Genomic DNA, 10,193 nt, shown 5'->3' with positions numbered 1-10,193 from the left:
TGCTTGAGCATCTTTTTACTGCAAGGATGATTAAAAACTGAAAGAGGTTACCCAGAGAAGTCATGGAGTCTCTGTTTCTGGAGTTACTCAAAATCTGCCTGACCATGATCCTCAGCTCTGAGCAGGACTTTGGACAAGATAATCCCTGGCAGTACCTTCCAGCAGTGTTCTGAGTCAGTGGCTGTAAGAGAGAGTGCCCATCATCACCTCAGGGGAGAGATTTCTGGGCCTCCATGGGTAACTGAGGTTCAGCCTTTCAGGTAGCTTCCAAACAAACACTGACACTCCTAATGTCTATGCTCCAAGTGTTAGCTATTGCAAAGAAAGGAGGCAAGGGTCTGTTACTGAGTCTTACATCAGTTTTATCTGCCTTTATCTCATTTCAGATGAGTCATCTTCTTAGATTAGGACAGATTATAGCACTTCACTTTCTGCTTAGTTGTATTGGGGCTGTTTTTAGAATACTAATGAATCTGAGCAAAGGTCATAGAATCATGGAATGGTCTAGGCCAAAAGGTACCTCTAGAGGTCATCTAGTCTGGCCCCTCTGCAGTTAGCAGGGACATCCCCACTAGATCAGGTCATTCAAGGCCCTGTCAAGCCTCACCTTCAGTGTCTCCAGGGAAGGGGTCTCAACCACCTCCCTGGGCAGCCTGTTCTAGTGCTCCATCACTCTCATAGTAAAGAACTTGTTCCTAACATCCAATCTAAATCTGCTCTTCTCAAGCTTGAACCCATTGCCCCTCATACTGTCACTGAAGGCCTTTGTAAACAGCTTCTCTCCATCCTTCTTGTAGGCTCCCTTCAGGTACTGGAGGGCTGCTATTAGGTCCGTCAGAGCCTCCTCCTCTCTCCTGAACAACCCCAGCTCCCTCAGCCTGTCCTCACAGCAGAGGTGCTCCAACCCTCTGATCATTTTCATGGCCCTCCTCTCGACCCACTCCATCAGGTCCATGTCCTTCCTATAATGAGGGCTCCAGATCTGGACACAAAGGTGTGGTGGCCTGTTTGCTAGCTCTGCTTGTTATGACAGGTTCTTATGACTGGGCTGCTGCACAGTTCTCCCCACACTGCCTGCACTCTCACACCCATATCTTCTTCAGAATGCCTATAGTGCCAAGATTTTAGCCTCAGGTTTTCTTGAGGGGAGTCCTAATCTGTTGGACAATTGCTTTTCCTCCTGCCCTTATACAGATTAGGTAATCCATCTCTCCCTGAACTTTGTGAATGCTGTGGTTGCATTTATGCATTCCATTTTTCTTCCTTTTGCACTCTCACCTGCTGCCAGTTTGGGGGTTTTGGTTGCCTTTTCTGAAGTGGATTCCCAGCATGCATTGTACAAGCACAGGTGGTAGTGCAGAAGTAGAGGTAGAGAGGTAGAGGCTTCTGGCAATTTAAAGTGAATGCTCCAAGCGGGGCAACTGTGTTGTTTTTAAATGGATGTCATGTTTTAATGATGGTCCAAACTAATGTGAGATCAGGTTATTGACTTCTGTTTCAGGACGTGATGCTGCTTCTGTACTTGCTTTGATGTTTTGTTTTCTTTGTGTCTTTTTCAGGCTCTGCAGTTAAAAGAAGGTATGAATAGAGGAGGGGAAAGGAGAAGCTTTTAAAAATGTTCTTGAATCAAAAACTAAGACATTAACTATTACACTGCCAAAGCACAGCTGCCAGTCACAAAATTAAGAGCATCATTCTATGTATTTAGCTAAAATTGTTCAACTTCATCTAGTCTGTTATTCAGATGTCTTGTTTACAATGCTGATATTTTAATGAAAATAAGTTTATTTAGTTCCATGTCTTCTGCTTTTTTGTCCTCAGGAGGGAATATGAAGCAAGGAGCTCCCATTTCCCCTCTGTGGCAAATGTCCCATGGGCTAAGCAGGGAAAATGGGAGCTTCCTTCTCAGCTAAAGTGGCAGGATTTGATATAATCATTTAAGCAGGAACCAGACTGATTTTCTCTCAACTTACATAAATCCATAATGGTTAAATCCATAGTCCTTCACTGTCCCTACTGCCAGTGGTTTCCAAATACAAACTCTTTATTAAATAAACAGGGATCAGATGGCATGCCTTAGAGTGCAGATGACCAGTGCTAATAGAGATTGCTTCTAGCTGAAAAACACAGATTTGTAAGGGGCTGCTGGGTGCATGCAAGAAAGGATTACCAGGCACAGATGGCAGTGTTCATTTATAGCAGTAGAGCAAGGTTGTAACAGTATTAAAAAGTGAAGGAGCTGATTTTGTACATACAGAAAGTGAAACCCATCACATGAAGATGCAAGAGGGAAAGTCACTGGTCCAAGCAACTGGCAATATTTTCCTGTCTAGTTCATTGTGAGGTGCATTAGTGAAGACACTTGAAGTGTTCCCATGCAAACAAGCATTCTAACACATCTTTTGTTGCTGCCTTGAGCCCAAGATGAGGAGGAGAAAGGAATAAAAGAGTGTAACAAAATGCCAGTACGGAATCTCACAAGTCCATCTGCATTACTCACACTCTGCTATCCTCTTGCATGCTGGGGTCCACATGAAGGCCAGTGTATTTCACATATATTTGTAAGAGTTATATAGACTGCCAGTCCCACTTTTCCACAACATCACTTCATTTACTCCAAAGCAACTGGCAAAAATATTGAGATGTGATGCTTAAGTGGTGCCTTGAAAAAAGCTTCACCATGGGAGATGTACTCATGTTCCATATTAAATAAAACCTATGCAAGCCTATTTATGGGCTCTTCAGATCCTCTTATTAAATCTGTCTTAATTCAGTGTCATTGATGGAACTGTAGGGTCTGTGAGGATGGGAAAAAGAGTAAAAACTTTCCACATCTATTAACCCGAGCTTGAAAGCATGGGGATTCAGGTAGTATAAACATATGTAATTCCCAGCATTTCCATGGCCATATAATTGGCCACAGTGAATGGATTATCAGACTTTTCAGCCTTAAAATGTGTAAGCAGTTTATTCAGGCTTACTTATATTAAGATAGCATGGCAGTGCACTGCTACAGAAACCTACCTGGTTAATTCTAGTGTAAGTGTTACAGCTCCGTGTTCAGATAGTTTCATCTCTTCTGTTTGCTTGCTGCTTATCACAAAGCCTGGTACTGGTTTACATTCAGAGAATTACCTGAGTGTTTTGGGTAGTTTTTTTGTATAGAATAGATTTAGAATAGAATAAAATCAACCAGGTTGGAAGAGACCTCCAAGATCATCCAGTCCAACCTATTGCCCAGCCCTCGCCAGTCAACTAGACCATGGCACTAAGTGCCTCATTCAGTCTTTTCTTGAACACCTCCAGGGATGGTGACTCCACCACCTCCCTGGGCAGCCCATTCCAATGGCAAATCACTCTGTCATGAACTTCCTCCTAACATCCAGCCTATGCCTCCTCCAGCACAACTTGAGACTGTGTCCCCTTGTTCTGTTGCTGGTTGCAACAGAGATCGACCCCCACCTGGCTACAACCTCCCTTCAGGTAGTTGTAGACAGCAATGAGGTCAGCCCTGAGCCTCCTCTTCTCCAGGCTAAACAACCCCAGCTCCCTCAGCCTCTTCTTATAGGGCTGTGTTCCAGGCCCTTCACCAGCTTTGTTACCCTTCTCTGGACATATTCCAGTATTTCAACATCTCTCTTGAATTGAGTGGCCCAGAACTGGATGCAATAAACCATATTTTTCTCTGAAAATTCCATAGATAATTGATTTTTAATTATTGGGGTTTTTTTAGGAATCCTCGTTGCATCAGCTCACTGAGTCAAAATATTTGCCTTACTCCATAGTTTGTATTTTTTGCTCTTTTTTTGGTTGGGTTTTTTTTGTTTTGTTTTGTTTCTTGTTATTAAACATAAAGTTACACACCGGAAATCATTTCTCATGATGTCTGTGCTCCCATCAGTCCTTGAACTGTAAAACAGTGTCATGTACTGTTTTGTTCAGCTGACTAACTGCATCTACATCTATAAAATTATTCAGTCTTCAGTGGCCAGAGGCTCATCTTATTATTTTCTTCCCCTTAAATAACTCTTTAAATAAAACATTGAAAATGAAAATGCAATTCAGTGGTTATTGCTTTTTTTTTTCATAAACTTTTATCTATCTTCTTCAAGGTTGAAATTCTGAGTGTAAATATTAGCTCTATTAATGGAAATTGTATGCATAAAACCTTAAGCAGAGTGCTAGAAATCTTTACTCCTCTTTGTTCCCAGGTACAGTTCCTTGCCAGGCTTGGCAAAGAGGATTTGTCCATAATGCATCTTACAGGAATACTTTTTTTTCCCAAGGCCTCTGAAGCAGGGAGAGGGAAGTACTAAATTTACAAGAACTTCAGTTTAATACTTTTGATTTTATGCTTTCCATTTGTATAACCATGTCAATTTTATAATGGTATAATGTAACACTAAAACATTCCATCCAGCATAATCCAATTACTGTTTCACTCTCTCCGATGTGTCTTATTCTTGGATAGGAGAAAATCATCAAGTGTGGATTTTATGGATTCGCATGTAACAGACATGAGCTGTGTCACTGATAGAATCACAGAATGGCCTGGATGAGTTGGAAAGAAGCTCTGAAGGTCATCTAGTCTTCAACTACATCAGGTTGCCCAGAGCTTTGTCAAGCCTCACTTTGAGTATCTCCATGGATGAGGCCCCAACCACCTGCCTGAGCAACATGTTCCACTACCCCCATGGTGAAGAACCTGCTCCTAACACACAATGTCAGTCTGCTCTTCTCTAGTTTGAAACCATTGCCCCTTGCCCTATCACCACAGGCCTTCATAAACAGTTTCTCTCCTTCCTTCTTGTAGGCCCCCCTCAGGTACTGGAGGGCTGCTCTTAGGTCCCCCCAGAGCCTCCTCTTCTCCAGGCTGGACAATCCCAGCTCCCTCAGCCTGTCTTTGTAGCAGAGTTGCTCCAACCCCCTGATCATTCTCGTGGCCCTTCTCTGGACCCACTCCATCAGGTCCACATCTTTCCTATATTGAGGGTTCCAGACCTGGACTCAGTACTCCAGGTAAGGTCTCATCAGGGCAGAGCAAAGTGACAGAATCATCTCTCTAGTTCTGCTGGCAATGCTGCTTTTCATACAGCCCAGGATGCAATTTGCCTTCTGGGCTGCAAGCTCACACTGTCTGCTCGTGTTCGGCTTCTCATCCATCAGGACCTCAAGTCCTTTTCCACAGGACTGCTTTCTATCACCTCACCCCCAGTCTGTATTGATAGTGAGAATTGTTCCAGCCCAGATGCAGAACCCTGCACTTGCTCTTGCTGAACCTCATGAGCTTCACCTGGGCTCACCTCTCCAGCTTGTCCAGATCCCTCTGGATGACATCCTGTCCATTCGGTGTATCAACAGCACCACTCAGCTTGGTGTCACCTGCAAACTTGCTGGTGGTGCACTCAATCTCACTGTCTATACCATTGCTCAAAATGTTAAGCAGCACAGGTCCCAGTATGGACCCTGAGGGGTCCTCTGGACATCAAGCCATTGAGAACTACCCTCTAGATGTGACCAACCATCCAGCCAATTCCACTGAACAGTCCACCCATCAGATCCTTATCTCTCCAACTGGGCAGTTAGGATGTTGTGGGGGAGTATGCCAAAGGCCTTGCAGAAGTCCAGATACATCACATCCAGAGGTCATCCTTTATCTACTGACACAGTCACTTTATCATAGAAAGCCACTAAGTTGGTCAGGCAGCATTTGTCCCTAGCAGAGCCACACTGGCTGTCTTGAATCATCTCACTGTCCTCCATATGTAGGCATCTAGGAGGATCTGTTCCATGGTCTTCCCAGGCAAAAGGGTGAAGCTGACAGAATGGTGGCCTCAGGGTCCTCCTTTATATCCTTTTTAAAAATGAGTGTAATGTTTCCTTTCTTCCAGTCCCAAGGGACTTCACCTGACTGCCAGGACTTTTCAAATGCCATAGAGAGTGCCTTGGCAACTACATAAGATAATTCCCTCAGCATTCTGAGATGCATCTCATCAGGTCCATGGACGTGTATATCTTCAGGTGCCTCAGATGAGCACACACCTTGTCTTCACTCTACAGTGGGAGGGACTTTGTCTCCCTGGTCTCCATCCTGTGGGCCATCAACATGAGCACCATGAGGAGAGAGGTTGCCAGTGAAAAATGAGCAAAAGAGCTGTTAAGAATCTCAGCTTTTGCCTTGCCCATTGATACTAGTTCCCCACTATTGCTCATCAGAGGAGGTTTGCTTTCTTTAACCTTCCTTTTTCTGGTTTGTGTATTTGTAGAAGTCTTTCTTGTTTTTCTTTACATCCCTTGACAAGTGCAGTTCCAGCTGTTTCTTGGCCTTCCTGACCTCATTCTTATGCAACCAGGCATTGTCCCTATACTTCCAGGATGTCTGTCTCTTCTTCCATTTCCTGTATGATCCCAACTTGCCATTTAGTTTGACCAGGAGGACATGACTCAGTCATGGTGGTCTCTTGCCTTTCTTGCCTGATTTCTTACACATGGGGATTGAGATCTCTTGTGCTCTATAGAAAACATCCTTAAAGATCTCCAGATCTCTTCTGTCTCCTTGTCCCTGAGGGCCATTTCCCATGGGGTCCTATTTACTAACTCCTTAAAGAGCTGTAAGTTTGCTTTCCTAAAATGTAGAGTTCTAACTGTGCTTCTCATGGGCTTCATACCCCTTAGGAGAGTGAACTGCACTAGTGCCTGATTGCTGCAGCCTGGGCTGCCTTCAACTTCACCTGTGTTTTGTGATGTAGCTGTCACTGACAGGCTGCCTCAGTGTCATGATACAGACAAACATTATAATAATTTTAAAAGATTATTTCCTAAACTATGAAAAGGATGCACTTGTGGACAGCAAATTTGCCAAAACACAGTTTGCAGGGGTAGTTTTGTTCATTGAAGGAATTTTCCTCTGCCTCCATTTAGGCTGATACACTCTCTGGGATGTGCAGATGTGTCTCCAAGGGAATTTTTGTTACTTAAGCCCCTCTTCCAGAGACAGATCCATGTCACAGTATGATGGTGATGTAAGCTTAGTTTATTGCTCATAGCTGTTGCCAACATGTGCTTGTAAAAATTCTCCTCGTGTATCAGATGAATTGGACATGAATTTTGCATAACAATTGTCAGCTGAGGAGACTAAGCTGTAACTGGCACAACAGCACGGACTCTAGAGGTGACATCTTCACTCCATCAATAGTTTTTCAAACACAGAAACACAGAATGTTAGGGGATGGAAGTGACTTCAAAAGATCATCTAGTCCAACCCCCCTGCCAGAGCACGATCACCTAGACCAGATCATACAGGAACACATCCAGGCGGGTCTTGAATACCTCCAGAGAGGGAGGCTCCACAACACCCCTGGGCAGCCTGTTCCAGTGTTTTGTCACCCTCATTGTGAAGAAATTCCTCCTCATGTTTACATGGAACTTCCTATGCCTCAACTTCCACTCACTGCCCCTTGTCCTGTCATTGGGCATCACCAAGGTGATCCTGGCTCCATTCCTTTGGCACTCACCCTTTACATATTTATAAACATCAATGAGGTCACCCCTCAGTCTCCTCCTCTCCAAACAAAAGAGCCCCAGCTCTCTCAGTCTCTCCTTGTAAGGAAGATGTTCCACTCCCACACCAGTGTGAAGTTCCTTTTCTTTCCACATTAGGATTAGAAGAAAGCTGCTTTTCTGTTTTTCAGGATCTAAATATGCCTCTTTTGCTGTTAGATGGATGTTGTCCTTTTATACATTTTGTTTGGTTAAGAGAATTGCAAATCCTTCCTAGGAAAAGATGGATTGCAGTGCTACACCTCCAAAGGGTTGGCACCAGCAGACTGTCATTGCAGTCTGAGCTAGTGAGGACAAGGAAATCTTCTGTACATCTGTGAAGCCAACAAAGATAGGTAGAGGAGAATCTTAGCAGTTGGTTGTGGCTGAATTAATCAGGTTAATGCAGCCAACATAAAAACAAAACAGAAGTCCAAGAACTGAAACCTAAGGCAAAGTGGATAATCAGGTATCCCAGATTCCCAAAACAAGTTTTCACTCCATTACAGAGCTGGTAACACTATTTTTTTGCAGGGCATGGGGGTGGGAGGGGTGGGGGTGGGGGACCCAAAGTTCAATCCTTGAAAGTGACAAACAGTGCCAGTGTGTAGATCAGGCCTCCCATGGTGCAGCAATTTCTTAAACCCGAAGGGCCACAAAGTTCTCCCATTGCATCCAGCCCTACTGGCTGATTACACTCCAGACTCCACCACTACAGATCAGGCTCCACTCTCCAGCTTTCTATAAGGATACCCAGAAAGCACCACCATCTCCCCTCTGGAATTATCTTTACCCTCAATTTCCCTTTAAAATACAACGAGCCTTTTCAGGTGGGCTTCTCTGCCGCCTCCTGCAGCATTGAGAAGAGCATTGGTTATTGGCAGTTTGTGAGGATTAATTCCCCAGACTAAGTGAACTTGCTCCACTGGCATGTTTTCCAAAACTTGCATTTCATTCTGAGTGCTGGTGCAGTCTCACAAGTACCATCCTTCCTTGCTACTTTTGCCTACCTCCTTCTCTTCTGCATGTAACTCCATCCCTAGCAGCACCTGCAGCACAGGGAGAATTCAGAAGGCCAGGTACTGACCTTATGATATGGCTGCTGGTGACTTTATGAAGGTTGGAAGAGATGCAGCTCTGCTGCAGCTCAGCCTTTTAAAAGGGTGAGCATAAAGTCAATAGGACATGCTGCAGAAACTAGAAGGCTGTGGGAAGGTTTCACTGCAGTTTGTAATATTAACATAGTACCATGAGGAATCCCCAAATGGCTGATTAACTGTCAAGTTGTGATGCTGTGCCCATGCATGATGGTGTCTGGAAAAAATGCAGTGAGGCCAACAAATTAAAACACTAACCTGGAGTTTCCTCTACATATTTTTGCTTTTTTATCCTCTCTTCATTTTCTGGGTTTTTGGGTTGGTGGTTTGGGTTTGGTTTTTTGTTTTTTTTTTAGGTTTGGGGGGGTTTTGTGTTGTGGGTTTGATTTTGGTTTTTGTTGTGTTGTGGGTTTGGGTTTTTTGTTGTTGTTGTTGGTTTTTTTTTCTCCTTTCCATGTCTTTCCTTGCCCTTCAGTTTCCATCTCTATTATTCATAAAATTCCCTTTTATCATTTTTTTTCCATCTAGCTTCTTTCTTTTTTCCTTTCCTCCTAGTCTCTCTGTGCCCCACATTGCATTTCCCCCTTCTGTTAGTCAGCCTGTTACCAGATCCTGACGCCTCATGGGAATCATTATTCAAGAGCTTTAAGGCAAATGTTACGGTTCTCCCTCTCCTGTTCTTGTAAGCTCCACATGGGTAGAGACTCTTGGTCTGTCACAAATGCTCCTGTTGTGCCTGCTCTTGCCAGTGAAAGAATAAACCTACCAAGGTCCAGCTGAATATTTGTAGTTTCACACTCCAATTAGACACTTAACAGAAAAGCTATTTCAGCACAACCACAACATAATGTTTGTAAAATGGGAATGATGATGGTGGAGGGAGAGGGAGTTAAGCAGCTTTCCAAGTGCTTCATCACAAAAATACTCATTTAACCAAGGGGAGGAAAGCATTCCTGTCCATTTTATAGGTATTAGAAATAGTGTGCTCCTGGAGTTGTTGGTTTGGATTTTCAGCTATGATAGGTTAGCTGTTATGTCATTTTCTGGCACTAATTACAGAAAGACTTAGACTAATCCTATTTCTGAAGAAGCCTAGCTCCATTTTTGTCTATCTGGCTGGCAGCAGGGAGAGTGTACTGTCACTAGAATGCATCTCTGAGCCTGCCCTATTTCTCCTGTGCTCCCACCAGCTCTTCCACAGCATGGCCCGTGTGCACAGGGCTCTGGAAAGGCCTTGGTGGAACTGCTTTTTGCTCACCAGGCTGAGCTTGGCAGGAGATGCTGCACAGCCCCAGGCAGCCTGGTCCTGCGGCTGCCTCCACAGCTGCAAGTGCTCAGGGGCAAAGGGAAAGCATGAGTAGTTTTTATAATGAGGAATTATTCATTACATCTGGGAACTCTCTGACCACACCTCCTTCCAGAAGACTCTTCCAGTCAAAAGCAGCTGATTACCAATTCAGTTTATCCTCCCATACTAGGATGAACCACAGAACAGCTGAGTTAAATTGACATCATTGGGTATTACCCAAAGAATGAAATCACTTGGTGCCATGGTCT

The sequence above is a fragment of the Pogoniulus pusillus genome, chromosome 3 (genome assembly GCF_015220805.1).
Source record: "Pogoniulus pusillus isolate bPogPus1 chromosome 3, bPogPus1.pri, whole genome shotgun sequence".
Taxonomy (NCBI): domain Eukaryota; kingdom Metazoa; phylum Chordata; class Aves; order Piciformes; family Lybiidae; genus Pogoniulus; species Pogoniulus pusillus.
This window is presented reverse-complemented; position numbering follows the sequence as displayed.